The sequence below is a fragment of the Scomber scombrus genome, chromosome 7 (genome assembly GCF_963691925.1).
Source record: "Scomber scombrus chromosome 7, fScoSco1.1, whole genome shotgun sequence".
NCBI lineage: Eukaryota > Metazoa > Chordata > Actinopteri > Scombriformes > Scombridae > Scomber > Scomber scombrus.
The window spans coordinates 16842366-16858938 of record NC_084976.1 but is presented as its reverse complement, the minus strand read 5'-3'; the positions used below and the strand labels follow the sequence as shown (position 1 = coordinate 16858938).

The 16573-nt window shown below is 41.0% G+C and overlaps 1 protein-coding gene across 1 annotated transcript in view; it reads right to left on the bottom strand.

Annotated features, from left to right (window-relative positions):
- The window catches only part of galnt1 (UDP-N-acetyl-alpha-D-galactosamine:polypeptide N-acetylgalactosaminyltransferase 1), a 41962-nt gene extending 27635 nt beyond the window's left edge, over nucleotides 1-14327 (bottom strand). Inside the window, exon 1 of the mRNA XM_062422134.1 lies at nucleotides 13924-14327. The gene's annotated coding sequence lies outside the window, so the exon portion shown is untranslated. The remainder of the gene's footprint in view (nucleotides 1-13923) is intronic.
- Nucleotides 14328-16573: the final 2246 nt, after the last annotated feature.

Below are 16573 nucleotides of genomic sequence, written 5' to 3'. Positions count from 1 at the left end.
GTGGGGTTCGTTGGGCTCGTCTCCAGCAGTGCAGTAAAGTCAGGAGGTCTTCCAACATATACAGCTACATCAGCTTTTCCTCAACCTGAGTATTAATTGTTCTCTTATTAAATGTAAACCTTGACCACAGACTTTTACAAACACTACAGGGAGCTGTAATACACTGCTGCTGTAAGACAGACCTGATTTTACACAGTCACAAAATATGCTGGATTTCAACACAAAGAGGCAGTAGTAGTAATAATATTACACCTCACACATCAAAATGTGCTGCCTCACTGGTTAGGTTAACAGATGGAAACTTGTGTAAAACAGAACACAAGAGCAGAGATGGACCTGTGCAAACAGAGAGCTGTGTCATTGCAACATGAGTATTTAGGCCAACGCTGCACTGACACAAGAATCCAGTGTTGCAGCCACATCTTAACTTAAATACTGGTAAAGGAAAGTTGGATTGTTGTCTATTTCTCTTTTTGCAGTCTTCACCATCCCTCTTGTTTTTCCACCTCCTTACTTCTCTTCGCTCCAGCTGTGACCAGCTGTGAACCAACGCAGAGAATGCAGTGCTGCAGCCAAAAGTCTGTCCTCACCATCCCACCCTACTGCTGCCTCTATCTCTCCGTCCCTACAGTACACTCCCTGTTATTAATCCACAAAGTCTGACTCCTCTCCCACACAGGCCTCTTTCCATTCAGCCCGGGTCGACGTAATTCTTGTCGGAAATCCAAAAGACCAGTGACTGAGGCAGACTAACAAATGCAGAGGTGAGGATGAGTCATGGCTGGATATGTGAAGAACTCTCCTTGCAAGCATAAGTCTTCTTTCAGCGAGCAGAAATCACGTAACAGCACATCATGTGGTTTGTGCAAGTCTGAACCCACATAGCACCTTGCAAGCAAAAGTTGGCATGCTAACGTGTGAGGGCTCAAAGCAGGAACTGAGCCAAACAAGGTTGAGAAGCTCTAAAAAAAACCTTTGTTCTGGACAATTTGGAGGGTAGTGTGGGCTGAGCTAAAACTAACAGACAGTCAAATCAGTCCTTCCCAATTCCCCGAGCTCAGCGTGAGCACACTGTGACCAGCCAGCCATGGCCGAGCATTAAACCTAACTGTTCCGCTTTCTCTCAAAAGACAGAGGCAGACACAGAGGAGAGAGGAGAGGCTGGGTTAGGCAGGGAGAAAGGTCTCTCTTCTTAAGACCGTGTGATAGCTAGCTATCAGCATGACGCGTTAGCGTGTGTATGTGTGTTTGTGTGTGTGTGATTATGTGCTTGGTTCCCAGCCAGAGTTTCTGTACGTGTTATGTGACTCTGTTTGTAGCGTATGCTCTAACAGAGGGAGTCCAGCGATGACATCTTTGGTCTTAGCAACAACAAACAGTGCCAATCTTGTGCCAACTGCGCCTCCCTTCCACCTACTTCCAGCCGTCCCTTGAACCTCCTTTTCTGTCAAACACCTCGTGTCTCCAGTCCTGTGGGAAAGGAAGACCATGAGGGGCCTACGGCACCTCAAACATGCACAAACACCCAATCCTTGCATGCTAAATAGGGACAAGAGGAAAGGCAACAAAAGATGACAACAACAGTATCTCAGGCGACTGTAGCCGTAGCTCACCATTTCTGACAGCTTTCCAGGGGAAGCCAAGGGAGGAAAAACAGGAATGCCAGGAATAGAGCAAGGAGAATATAGGTAAGAAGCAGCTGGTCCAACTTCCCAGGGACATACCACTTACAAAACGGCTCACACAACAGCCTGTTTTGCTTTCCATAATAAGGACGAGCAATGGGAGCTGGGAAGCTGTCACTTTCTAGATATACTGCATGTACTCACCAAGGCAGGCAGGGTAAGAAGAGGAAGAACGGAGGGACAAAAGGACAGACAGAAAAGGACAGATGAAAGGGGAGAGTTACAGAGTGAAAGAGAGATATCTGCTTCCTGTTTACGGAGAGTAGAGAGCGCAGGAAACGGAGTAGCAGGCCACTAGACCACTAAGAGGAATGACAGTGATGACAATACACACACACACACACACACACACACACACACACACACACACACACACACACACACACACACAAACACACAAACACACACACACACACACACACACACACACACACACACACACACACACACACACACACACACTACCTTCCCTCCTCTGTGTCCTGTCCTCCTGCTTACACAGAACAGATTTAGCCCAAATTCCCACCTACAGTATGTGTCTGTCTTTGTGACATCTGGAGACTTGAGATTTGTTCTTAGTCCAGTATCTCCTTGCTGTCCCTGCTTTTGTCTGCCGCCATGTTAACAGGATCAAGTTTAAGTGTGTTCATGCCCCCAGCTGTGCACTCAAATGCTCCCGGCAACATTCCCAATCCAGAACAGACTTCTGAGCAATTCAATGCAGCATGCAATCTGCTTGTCTTGTAGCGCAGTGTGAATTGAACACATTTTCTGTACTACAGAGGGTGTTTTTAACGGCATAAACTGCATTAAAATTAATGATCCTAAACTACATTTTCTATGTAGTGCTTCTCTAAGAGCGGAGTATCTAAAAGGCTTTAAAACTTACACAGAACAAAGGAAAGTAACACATATATAATATGGAGATTAGTTCTTGAAAACGTCTTGACAAGTCATTTAAAAAAGAAATGTACGTAAATATAACAAACATCTTAAAGTTGTGAATTCGAAACACTTCCATAAATTGAAGTTCACTGCACACTGGGGATTATACTTGTTCCCACTCTTTGCAAGAGATCCTTCTCCAAAACATTTTCAGTGACATATGGCTGGTATGACAGACGTCGCCTACACCCAAGAAAAACAAGTTGCTCTCATTGCAATTTTTTTTTTAAAGCCCTGCAAGGAATAACACCGCCAGTTTTTATTTTTTCTTCAATACATAAATACAACTGTCACATGGAAATTCAAAATATCTGTTCAAAAAATCTTTTAACAGCCATTTAAATCTTGTGTGCTCCTTTATCAGTTAAAACAGGATTGTATATTGTTTTAATTGTCATAACTGTGGCTAGATTTGAATAAAAATACAGCTGCCTTCCTGAGATATTGTGAAGAAATAAGTGTAGCATTTGTTTTGTTTTTGCAAATACAAATTGTGGAGAATATAACTTTGGTAGAATTAGTTGCAGAGAAAGGTAATACAACTGCAAGGAAGCTGCTATGGATTGATTTGGTTTAACCGTGGATTGTAACAATGCCCTCTGAATTACATTATTGTATACAGAAAAAAGGGAGAGGTCATTCACTGAACATCTTTGACTAACACTGCAGAGAACTGACATCCTCAGATCTCACAATAGTCTTTGGCTGTCAGTGGTGTTGAAATATTCAACTGCAAGTGAACACGTTGTATAAAGTGAATAATGGGTATATGCAAACACAATATTGAATAGTGTAATTTTATTTAAATGTATGTTTGAATTTTGAACTGAATCTCTTTCCTACAGTACCCATACACACACACAACCCACTTCCTAAATATATTTGATACTCGCCTATTTTCAAGTACTAACAAGAAGGTCATCATTATGTTGGTGGTTAGCAAAGGAAATACACAGCTGGTCAGTGATGCAATAGAAAACTGAAGAGTACTGTTAAAGGGTACAAATTATGCACATTTCCAGGTCTATATTTATAATCTGAGGTTTTACTGGAATATTTGTTGCATGATTTACAGTTATTTGTCCTCTACTGACCTTTTATGTTGCCCCTCAGTTCAGCCTCTGTCTAAAACAGGCAGTTTTAGGTGCTGTCTCTTAAAACCCCCCTCCTGTTCAGCTCACTCTGTTCTGATTGGTTAGCTGCTGCGGTGGTAACACAACTTCAGTGCAGCAGACATCTGAAAAAACCCTATAATATAACTGGGTAGCTGCGTGTGCTGAGTCACTGCAAGTGTGTATAATATCTGCCTCAGCCTCCAACAAAAAGCCAATCTGTTCTTTGATGGGAGAGAATGGCATCTTTCATCTCACTGTTCAAACAGTGCCATTAAAAGCCACTCATCAACAAATAAATCCCTCCTTCCATTAGCTTCTGTCCGTAACTGGCAGTCAGCAGGATCATGTAACCTACCTGTCTGTTTGCATGCTCGGCCTTCATTAATCCTGCCATTTAACACCACTGAGCTAGTTCAAGTGGTTTGATCTGTGAGACCATATTTCAAAAAACAGACACTCAATAGCCTATTCGCTGCTGCAAAATGCACAATCAATCACTGGGCAAGGATCTAAATATATACACATTCAACTCCCCATACACACACACATTTCCTAACCAAGCTAGTGCTATCAATATTTCATTTAAGCAGCTCCGTCATAAGGTCAATAGCTCCAACACACACACACATACACTCCTGGTCACACTACATAACCTCCAATAAGCCTTCATTGTGAGTCCTAAATGTTCAGCAATAACTTTGGCTTAATGACTGCAGGTGAAATCCAGTATGAGACCGAGGCATGACTAATCTGGCCATCCTCTTTCCAATCTAGATTTATTAAGAAGTCACACAGATTTACATCTCTATTTCCTATTACTATGCATCAGTGGGCCCTATTACAATATACACAAAGTTTCTGCTACTCTATTTAAACAAAAATGACTAAAACGACCAAAGCATCGTGTTCTGCACAGCAAAATAAAAAAAAAACATTCACATCCAAAAGTGAAAGTATGTTCGCTATTTGACTGCATGAAAGATTTTCTTAGCCAGGCTATCTCCCCCCCCGCAGAAGTAAAGAGGCAGTATCCTCCTCTGCAGCCACACTGACCCACATCTCAGCCTCGGGCAGATTACACTGCAACACATATGACACACAAACAAACACACACACACACTCCCTAGATACATGAGCGCATCGCGACTGATATTTGTGGCTTGTACAAATGCAATTTCTGATGGCTTATACACGCCCATGCACACACACACTCAGAAAAACAATGGGCCTGTTGTTCTGTGGTCCATCAGCCAGGAGTAACTGTTGATATGACTATCAGTGTGACCGGGCTACAACAACTCCACTCAAAGAGTCCTTAGACACACAAGCACACAGACCCACACACACACATGGAAAGACACTCAAAAGACACAACAGATAAGAGCTAGAGATGGATGGGTGTGTGTATGCGGGCCCAGAGGGGTGTGCTGTACCTTGGTCAGGGTGAGCTCGGGGCAGATAGCTCGCTCTGTCACACACAGAGCACAGAGCTGCCACAGCAGGAGTCCCCTCTGCCCCCTCTCCTCTACATCTCATCTTCCTCTCTATCTAAGAGCCTTTTCAAACCTCAAATTCACAACCAAGGTTCATGTTTTAGCTACATTATTTACATTTGATTGACTGGTTAGTTTTGGTTTCATATTACAATTATGGGAGCGCATTTAAAAACTTTACATGACAAACCCACTTCCTGTCATCATCACCTACATGAGCTACGTCTCGCTGTATTTGACATTGATTGGTTTGTAGTGTGCGTCTGTTGTTGGCGTGCTGTCATTTCAGCGGCTAGCCTTCTACTGCTGTTTGAATGAATGGAGAAAAATAAATGAACAGATTCTCAGAGCTCTCATCTCATCCTCTCAGAAAATACGTGGAAAGTGTCTGTATTTTCATGAGTTTTTTCCAGTTGACTTTTTATAATATTGTCTGACCATATTTCAATTAAAAACTGGATCTCCTCCTCTCCCCACACACTACCATGGCTCATTTTTCCCTTTTTCCAGTCCTGACGATAGCCTGTCAGAACTTCCGTAATTGGTGTGACAGTAGGGATTAAAGCAAGAAAAGATATGTGAGTCTAAAAAGCTGTCCAGGAAGAAATGTGCACAATGTACTGAATTAAGTATTATATGAATTTAAAACTGCTCTATGCCTGAAATCAGGCATGGTATCTGAGAACTTTAAGTGCTGCAAGAGTCTGAAACATCCAAAAAATGTTTTCACCAGGGAATTGAACCAGACCATGGTTCAGATTGATCTGGACTGACACCAGCTCTTTTTGGTCAAAAAGAAAAGTCTGAAAGTCCGCACCAAATGAGGTAGGTGAGAAAGGGCCCTAAAACTTGCAGAGTGCAGACTTTTGAAAGTCTGCATGTAACCTATTTAGGAAACAAATCTTGCCGTTAGCCTTCTTTGCTACATTTGATGATCTAAACACTTTAGAAAGTGTAGTCACACTTCTGATTACTTTCCTTTGTGGAGATTTTACACAATTTAATTTGTTTCTGGGTTTGTTTGGGTGCCTAATTAGAAGCAATCTCTAACAAGTAAACAAAATGTTCATTTGGCACTTTTTACCTTAACTGGTGTCGAGAGCACTTGAACAAAGAGCTGAACATGAACATGACTTGACTTTGTTCATAGTTTTTTGCACCCGACTGATTCTGCTTGTAGTTAATTTGGTTGAATATAGAAAACAAAAGCCCTGAGTGAGCTGTATCAGTGACAATCAGCTGTGGCTATGAGTGACTCAAACCACAGGGTTTCATTCTTTGTTGAAATAAATAGCAAAAACAACATCTTAACTCTTTGATTTGCAGCTCATTTGAAACAAGTCAACTGAGCTGACCCAAGCTTTTATGTACATGTTAATCTGTTGTTTTCCACAGTGGAAAGTCTTAATTAAGTAATGTACTGTTCACCAATCATTTGAATAGGAATCTGATGACAGTTGGTCGGTTTTTTGGTAACTGTCAATCAGATATGATAAAACCACACCCACACAGTCCTGATGACGCATAAGCTAAGAGTTTGTGACTGATAAACCTTTAATTAATAACACCTAAATATGTTGTTTTTTACTTTACTGAAGCCACATCTGAGGAAACTCTTGTGTTAAATAAAACAGCTTAGCTACTAAAAAAAAGGCATGACCAAAAGGTAGTGTATATAGAGTATACCTGCAAGTTTTTAATATGAAGAGCTAAAATTACAGGTGTGAAGATAATTAGGTGTCAACAATGATGGCTGGGGGAGGAGAATAAAATAAAATCCTCTATAGTCATACATACATAATTCCTTATTGTGATATTGATAAAGTTTTTTTTCTGAAGATCAAATGAGAAACAGTTTGATTGAGTTGATAAAATAACCACACATTTTTTGGCTAAAGTAAGGACATAGGACGTTTTACTGTATGACCCTCAAAGTACTTTTACTTCTTCTCTAACCCAGACTGAGTACAAAAGTATGAAATCACTGTGAACAAAGACCGATTAAGAGCCGTCATCCAGGTAGAAACAGTGTTCTCTTTTTGGATGAAAGCAGTGAGAACTGAGTCATAAATCTCAGTAAATCCTCTCTGGGTTTTTCTTGATTTAGCAGCTCTGTTCATATGGTGACACAGTTGCTAAATGTTTAGTAGTGTCGCCTCACAGCAAGCAGGTCCTGAGTTCCACATGCAAGCTATAGTACGTAGTACTCCTGCTATTGCCAGAGTTAATCCCTGTGCACTGCAGTGTTTCAAATCCTAATGACTTTCAAGTACTACAAAACAAACAGGCCTACGAGCTAGCTGCAGAAGCCAACATAGTATCACAAACACACAGTCTAAACACTCAAACAGTGTGAATCACATAAAGAAAACACAATTATTCCAGAGTGAGGAGACACATGTGTGTGAATCGGTGTCGCACAATAGTTTCTCAATGAGTCAGCAGAAATTGGACATATTCCACTTCCTCCTATGGCGGGTGTAGGGGGGGATGGGCAAGGAGCAGGGGCTGTCGCCATGGAAACTATGTCTTTTCCTGTTGGGTCATATCTCAGGCTGGAACAGATGCTGTGAGCAACATAAAGACACACATGAACAGCACAGGGACTCTTACAAAGAAGGCAATTGTTGGAGCTAAGCTGAAGACTGTGAGTATAGTCACTTAATACTAGCAGGTTGAGTCGTTCAACATATATATTATTTAACCCTCTTCAAATGTTCATGGTTTCAGTGCGACATACTATCCAATGCACAGTATCCTCTATGAAGTCAACCGTGTCATTGAATGGTTTGAAGTACTCAGTACAAAGTCAGACGGATGTGCAACAACAAGTCAATTGCAATTTCAGATGCAATCAGATTCTGTTCAAGCAAACAAAGTTGCATTGACATGTCCAGGTTTATGCGGGAATGAGGAAAAACAGGATTTGATTATTTTCCTGATAAGATAAGACAAGTTCCAATGAGGTTGAATGCTAACACGCGTCTCCTGTATTTACACACTGGAATCTGAATTATTTTGATGTTCATTTCCCTCATGCTAATAATATTCATGTCTCTAAAACTGAGACGCCTTTTTAACACCCCCTTTTTAAACTTTCATTTCTGTGTGCGTTGTGGTTGAAGCACTTAACTTTAATTTTAGGGATGCTCTAATGATCAGGCAAAGAGCCGGGGATAACAGGCACGCTCCAATCAGGCTTTTTCAGGCCACCAATTAATCACATCAAGATTGGAGATTACAATCCACAACGCATCACATATTTGGTTTTATTTTCAAACAAAGCTCCTTTATAACAGACTCTGGATATGCCACCACTTTGCCTCATGTCTGTTACCCATTATTTACTTTTGTTTGTACCCTGTTTTCAATGACAAAAAGAAACATGTAATCTTGTGAACAGCTCATCAGTCACTTGCTGGAATGCTTACGACTTGCAATTTGAGACCCTTCACTTTAAAATATTTATATATATATATCCTGCTGTCATGCTTCACAGGTTTGAGTCCTGTCCTGAAGCTGAAGTTTCTAGGCATCTGGGAATTTTAAAAAAAAGAAAAGAAATGAGTATTTGTAGTAAAATGTTTCTTAATTAAAATGCCCAGACTCCCCATTTAGATGAACTCCTGTAAGGTGAACCAGCTATTTCAATTTTAGTGACAATCTCAGCCGCTCCTCTCCCCCCGGGCCTAATAACTTTTCTGGCAGAAACCCTGCTGAAGCTTTTCACTGTGAGTGCTTCAGCAGTCAATACTGTGGAATAGACTCTAAATAATAAACAGAACATAAGTTGCTGCTGACCATTAAACACCCTAGCTGTTTTCACACTACAGCAGAAACAGTTGCAGCAGAAAGTGGGTCCAGGCTAAACCCAGTGCCAGAAGTGTGTTCTGGCCCCCCAGTCTTACTATCAGGAACACTATCCAACAACCGGAGGTAAATCTGATTTGAAGCAGCAGCTTTTATTTGTATTGTCTTAAGTCTTAAACTGTGCTGACATCTCTATCTACTTATTAGTTCATGATATCATCTCAATTCAACAATGCAGAGACACAGGCATAGCCAAGCAAACAGAGGCAGAAATAGACCATTATTTTCTTGTCAGAGGAGAACCAATGCAGAAAACAAGAGACTGCAACAGGGAGATGAAATAAACCTCTGCTGAATACTGGGCTAAATCCTATTTCTTTATCATTAAGCCAGCAGAAACACTGTGTCCATCCAGCTGAGACACTCTGAGGGAATCACTTGCAGAGACCCTATATACATACTGTGCCATAGCTTAGGCTCGCTGCTCTCTTTGCCTTCACAGCTTTTTCCCTTTCCAGTAAAAGTGTTTAGGAGAAGTCAAAGTACAGTGAACAAACATGGACATATTTAGTTAATGAATGATCAGATCACACTCTTCCTATGAATCTAAGCATTCAGGTAGTAAATACATTTCTCATTTTCTGACCACAAATGAACACTGAGGCTTCGTATATATTTGTGTTGGCCTTTAGTTGGTTCCAGCCTGAGCGTGAGCAGGGAGCTGGCAAGACTCCCTGGTGGCACTGGCTGACCCACTTCCATGCAACTGTATCCCTAATGTGACCCGCTGGAGAGCCAGAGGATACACACGCATAAGCAAACACGCAAGCACACCCACACACACACACACACACACACAAACACACAAACACACAAACACACACACAACTGAAATTGACTGACTTCAAACTGAGAGGAAAAAAAACTGCTAAATGCTGCTGATGGCTATCTCTCACTCTCTCTCATCTGGTTTCTGTTTTTCTCACTTTGTATGAGGATCAAGCATTTACAGTAAGTCTTGGCTATCTGTTGTAGCAAAACTTGCTAATAACATCCGGAGTGAGTTTCTGTAAAGACTATACCGAATCGCCAGTTTACAGTAGAAGAGGAAATCTAGTAACAACAAAAGGTGGGATAAAGAATATTAATATCAAATTTCACTTTTTCAATTATAAGGTGACCAATGGTGCATCCTGATAGCAAAGGTGACCATGTCATCTTCTTTTCAAAAACATGCCCAGAAAATACTCATAAAGATGTTTATTCTACTCCTCTAGGGACTACGGATGCAAATTAGCAGCTTTGCTATAATCCGGCATGTTTACAGAGATGTTTAAATATCGATGTTCATTAATGTGCACTGTCCCTATCCAAAAATAAAGCATTTATTATTATTACTAAACAAACAAACACAATCAGATTCATGTTAACTTGTCTCTTCATTGTTAAACAAGGTTATTACAATGTGAAAGGGAGGGATCATTGCAATAGGAGGTGCAGTGAGAAGCAAACCAGCTTTTTTTCTGCGCTGCCACGTCGCTAAAACCAATTGATGCAAAGTGTGGAGATACGTCTGTCAGGCGTGTAGGTGATCAGACAACATTATTAAAAACAAAGGCCACCTCAGAGAAGGAGCTGGCTAGAAAGTAGTCAGTAATCACATGTCTGACTGAAAGTTGATGTTTGGGTTGTTTTCTTGTGAGAGGAAGATTTGATTAAAAAGACGACTTAGAAGTAAACAAAGTCAACCTGACGTTTTGCCAGCTTGAACAGTGAAAGTTTATGCAAAGCTTGCTCTATCGTCTCTCTATGACAACATTAAGCCACATCAGTGAGCTCCAACTGAATATTAAGATCACGCTTTGTGAAGTTTGGCTACAAGTAAGTATTATTTTCATTATTAATCATTTTCATGAGTGATAGCTTAGTTGCTTGGTCTAGAAAATGTCAAAATAGTGGAAATGGCCCTTTACAGTTTTTCCTATTGAAATAGCTCGATTTGTCTCACCAACAGCACAAAAATGATTGGTATTCATTTAAAAACGAACAAAAAAGGGCTGAACACTTTGGAGAAACTGAAAGCAGATGTTTGGCATGTTTTACTTCTCTACTACTGCTGCTTTACTGTCGATATCAATCAACTTATTGATTAACTGACCAGTTGATTCATTTTCAACCACTTCTCTCGCTCTCTTCACAAGCCTGCCAGCCTGTCTTTATCAGGTTGCAGCTAATCAGCCGGACGAGTTAAAGTACAGAACAAGTACTGCAATGAGTTCAGCTCTCAGTTATTTATTGTGTTTTGAGGCCACTCAGACAAACATGTTGCTCCTCTGCTAATATGAGGTTCCAGTGGATGAGCAAGCCTGATGTTTCACTTTCTATTTATATCGGCCATGACAACACAACAAAGGGTGACCTAAGTTTTTGGGGACGGGCAGGTTGGTATGAGCTCCTCTTGCATACTATGAAGTAAGTGTGTGTACATGCATGAGTCTGTTTATGTGCATGTGTGTATTTGCATGTGTCTGATCCGGCCATAGTCTGGAAGAAGGAACAATGGCATTCCTGTGCTCTGAGCTCCAGGTGGCTGTGGAAACCCAATCCTAAACCAAGCCTTGCTGGCACACAGAGTGCCGGGAACGCCGAATGCTGCTGCCTCCCTCCGGAGACATGAGCCAGAATAGAGCTATTGTTCCAGACCGGCTCAGAGCAATAAATGCGCCAAAGCCACCCTCTATGAAGAACACATACACACACAAACAAAGTAGATATCAGAGATTTACACCTCACATCACTTTTGATTTCATACTGTATACTGACTGGCAAAATGAAAGGGGGAAAAAATTATGCTAATTTCTTAAAATTATTTTAAAACACTGGAAGGATGAAACATCTTGGTTGCATTTTTGCATATGCTTTATAATTAGGAGATGTGTAAAGGTTAGACTAATTAAATTCCAAAGCACGCTATTATTATGATTATTACCACCTGTATTACTATTTCACAGCGGAGACACATACAACCTATTACTTACACATAGCCTCATTGCTAAAATCACAGTGACGCAACTACCTACGCACACATTTTGAATTTTATACATGTTAAGGCTGTCACTGGTGTCATTCACTTCTTAGACGCAGAACCCAATTTAATCCTAATCCGGATACTAATCTTACAACAAAATCCATGTCCCAAAGACTGTCTGAAACACTCCCGCTTTGCCAAAAATCCCACATCAGCCTTCACAAACATGGAAGCAGCAGTGAGACACAAACCCACAGGCAGGCACATCTGCTGAGGCCTGAACACACAGTCAACACACACTCACACACACAGTGCAGGAAACGCATCATGTCGACTCGACAGCCTTGAAATGAGGAACATGATTAATTTCCTCCCAATGCTGGACAGTCATGCCTTAACACAGGGTTGACTTCAGATATACAGCTTTGAGGCAAGGTCCTGAACATGACACACATACAACGCACGTCAGGAAAAACTCAAGTGCTGAGAGCTAGAAAGTCATATGATCCATATTTGTTTCAAAGCAACAACAGTCACAATTTACGATATTGACCTAAATGATCAGCTGTACCAGACACGCAGATATTCCTTTTCAAAACACGATCAAAGCTATTTAAACTCATGTTCTGGCACCATGGGACTCGTGCTACATGTCACATAGAAAGACACAGCGACTCCCCTCCAGAAACACAGCATATTCTCCTACTGCACACCTCCAGACAACTCCACACACACACACTGAAGATTAATAATACATGCTCCTCTTCTCCTTCCCTTTAAGGAACATGACAGATTAATTTGACTGGCTCTCCGTCGCTCCCACATCTTCATCTGCTCTGCTCCACAACTACCGACTCTTACAGTGACTCTTGATAAGTGGATCCATTTTCTTATCTCTGGAGATAATGAAAGCATTGTTAATAAGCGCTCACATGAGCATGCTCACTCTCTCGTTCACTCTTCATCTCTCTCTTTCTCTCTTGAACATACACAGGTAAGGCCCCACAAGCTTTAACCAAACCTTATAAAAGGTCTCTTTAGGGATTGAGTTACAAGAAATGTAATTAACCCCTGTTCCAGTGAGAGATAAAGCTCAATGAGGAAGGAAAGGAGTTCAGTCTGACCACTATTTATTTCCCCATCTCTTCTGCAGCAAACTGGAGTTCAATCCTCTGACCTCTATCAGGACACAAGAGACACAAACGAGCACCAAGCAGGGGTTAAATTCTGGGTGTACAGCTCATCTCTGTGGGTTGTGATGTAACACTGGAGCTTTTAAAATGTTCAGAAATAAATGAGGAAACGTTCACTGAGAAAACTACATCCAAGGTCTACTATTATAGTCCGCTTTTAACACGCACTGCTTACAGACAGGCAGCTATCTGAGAACTGTGCCATAGCTCATTTGAATAGACACGTTAGGACAACTCACTGCGGTCAAATGCGGCAAGTGTTAACCTGGCAGTGGCCCATTCACGACAAGTCGACAGGGCTGAGTAAATGCTAGCGTTAACGTTAGATTACTTTTTTTTTTTTTTTAAAGTACTCATGACCCTCATAATACACAAAAACTGCAATTCCTTCATTAAACACGTCCCAGGCTGGTTGTGGCCGGCTGATTATCTGAGAAGTGAACTGACAATATGTGTGTTTGGCGGTCGCTGAGTCGCATCACATCCCCGTTGCTTGGCTGCTTCTGTCAACAAGAGCCCCGCTCTGCCATAGCGGCAGTCTCCTGCTCCTCCTGCTGCTGCTACACATAACGTTACTGCTCCTTAGTTGTGACAATGTGGCTGGGGGAAAAACGACAATAATACAGTGTTTTCCTCCATGTATTGTTCGCTTACCTAGAGTGGCGGGGCTCCTCAGACCGCAGGCTAGCTACGAGGCAGAAAACTGACACCGACACGGTCCAAAGTATCACAGCTAGCGTAAGTTAGCGGGCTAGGTAGCTTAGCGAGCTAACGATGAGAGGGTGGAGGGGGGGGAGTGTGGTCCTCTCTCTCTCGCTCTCTCCCTCTCTCGCTCTGTCGTCGAGACAAACCAGTTACCTCAAAAGCAAGCCGGGTAGGAGGTTTTTGAGCGTTGAACGCATCTACAAGCGTCCAGTGTCAAAGGTTGTTATCAGAGGAGACATCCATTTGAGGAGAGAGCGTGGATATGAGTGTCGGTGCAGACGGCGGCAGTAACGCTATGCGGTGTGATCGGGCTCTGCGGGCGGACGTGCTGCCTCTGCCTGGGTCTCCCTGTGTGTGTGTGTGTGTGTGTGAGAGAGAGAGAGAGAGAGAGAGAGAGAGAGAGAGAGAGAGAGAGAGAGAGAGAGAGAGAGAGACAGGGGAGCTGGAGCTGCTGATGTGCAGAGCAAACAGACAGCATCAGTGCTCATCACTCCCTTCACTTCCTCAACCCGGAAGAAATCCGTCCACATACCCCCCACATAACTTCATCCAAATGTGTCTACAGCCATGCACCAATATGATATAGGCTTTGTTGACATGGTCATGTATGGAAACATTGTGGTTCAAAGATAATCTAGGAGCCACAGCAACAAATACATTCATTTGTTCTACTCAGTGTGTAATTCATAAAAGAAATCTTTAAAAAATAAAGTCACAATGATGAGAAGGCTGTTAATGTATGAATTCAACAAAAATCATACCAATGATGAAGCCAAAAATCCCCAAACAAAAATAAAGCCGTCCATCTATTTACATGACTCAGGCAGTGTTTGTATTAGGCCTATGAATCACATATTACAAATCACGAGTGGATAAACCTTGCAATTAATCCCGTTTGAAGCAAAGAGAAAAACTCTTAAACTGCAACCACAGGAAGCTGCCGCAAACACATTTGAAAAAGACAGGAATCTCATACATTCAGGCATTGCCTATTAAATTGGTTGTGTTACATGCCGACAATGAAAGTAAATCATGATACACGCTACAAAATAAATATGTAGGTTTCTTAAAGAATAAACTAAACCACATGGGTAGCCTGTAAGATAAGTACTTATGTGAGTCATATCTTCATGAAAAATGAAAAATCTGTTTTCTTATGCATCAGAGAGTCTTTGTAAAGTGTTCTATAGCATTGCATGGCTCAATACGTACAGTTAATCCTGTTTAAAACAAATTAAAACTACAATGTGTTGACCCTCCAGGCAGCTGCTGATTTTCATGCACAAAAAAGGGGATTTTGTGTGCATATTCCAAAGTGATAACTTTGTTTTATAAGAAGAAAGGGAAAAAAATATTTAGGCCTAACACCTTCAAGAGGTGCCTTCTAACCTTGTAGTGGCCTTCATCATCAAGCAGTAGGATAACAAAGTGTGGAAAAACAAACACCTTCTCGTCTTGATGTGTTGAAGTATGTATTTGATATTTGTTTTAAAAGCAGATAACAGAGAACCAAATAAAAGCCTTTTTTTTTTTTTTTTTTTTTTTTACAGTACTAAAGAGTGTTGCAACTCTTATCTTTTGTTTTTCCTTCTTTAGAATATTTTTCGAAATATTTCGCCTACCTGCAAAAACAAAGGTTATTAAATGTGGCACCCGTGCCCTACTGTACATCCTTGCCATATTTGTATCTGTTCTTTCTTATCCATTTGTGTATCTCCTGAGCTTGTCATTGTGTGTAAATCAAATCTGCTTTCCTGTTACTAAATTCTCATCACTTCATCAGATTAGTCTTGATAGTACAGGAAAATTCGATGTTTGAGTTACCTAGGAAACTTTAAACACTGATTTTTTTAAAGTAATAATTTTGCAGTTATTTGTTCAACAGCAAGATTCAAGTGTGGTCCTATTATCCCACCTTTTTGTTTCAGTTTCTATTAAATATATCTCAGTGTTGAATTATGTACACATTAACTAGAAAGTAGAATTAACTGGAAGCTCTAACAGGTCAGTACAACAGAGGGCCATAACTTCTCTTATCTGTTTTTATGAGTCAGTATTTACAAACATTGCCATCAATCCAATAAGACCTGAGAAGGAGCTAAGGAGTCATATACTGAGTTTATAAAATGGACTGAAGATAAAGAAACTGAAGAAAAAAGGAGCAGAGAAGAATATTGGTTCCTCATTTCCACCACAAGAAAAGGAAGAAGTGTTAATAGCAAATAGGATACTTTAAGTTACAAGCAGCTATAAATAAGATGTCAACAGTATTGCTCACTATTACCTGTGTCTATTAGGGGAGGGGGCTTAAATGACTTGACTGCAGGCGTTACCTTTTTATGTCACAATTTATTACCAGGAAAAGAGAAAGACATGAGAGAGCTCATATTGTTGCCAGTGACAAGCAGAGCTAGCAGCCTGACTCAGTCTGTGAGTTCATTTTCTTCAGTTGATACCAATTTATTGACCTCTTATTCACAGATATGGTAAATCTTGCCTCTGATTGGCAATACAGTCCCAGGTGTAATTCAGAGGAAAATTCACTGTGGCCAATACATGATACGTGATTTGTGAGATATGGTGACAGTCCACTTTCTCA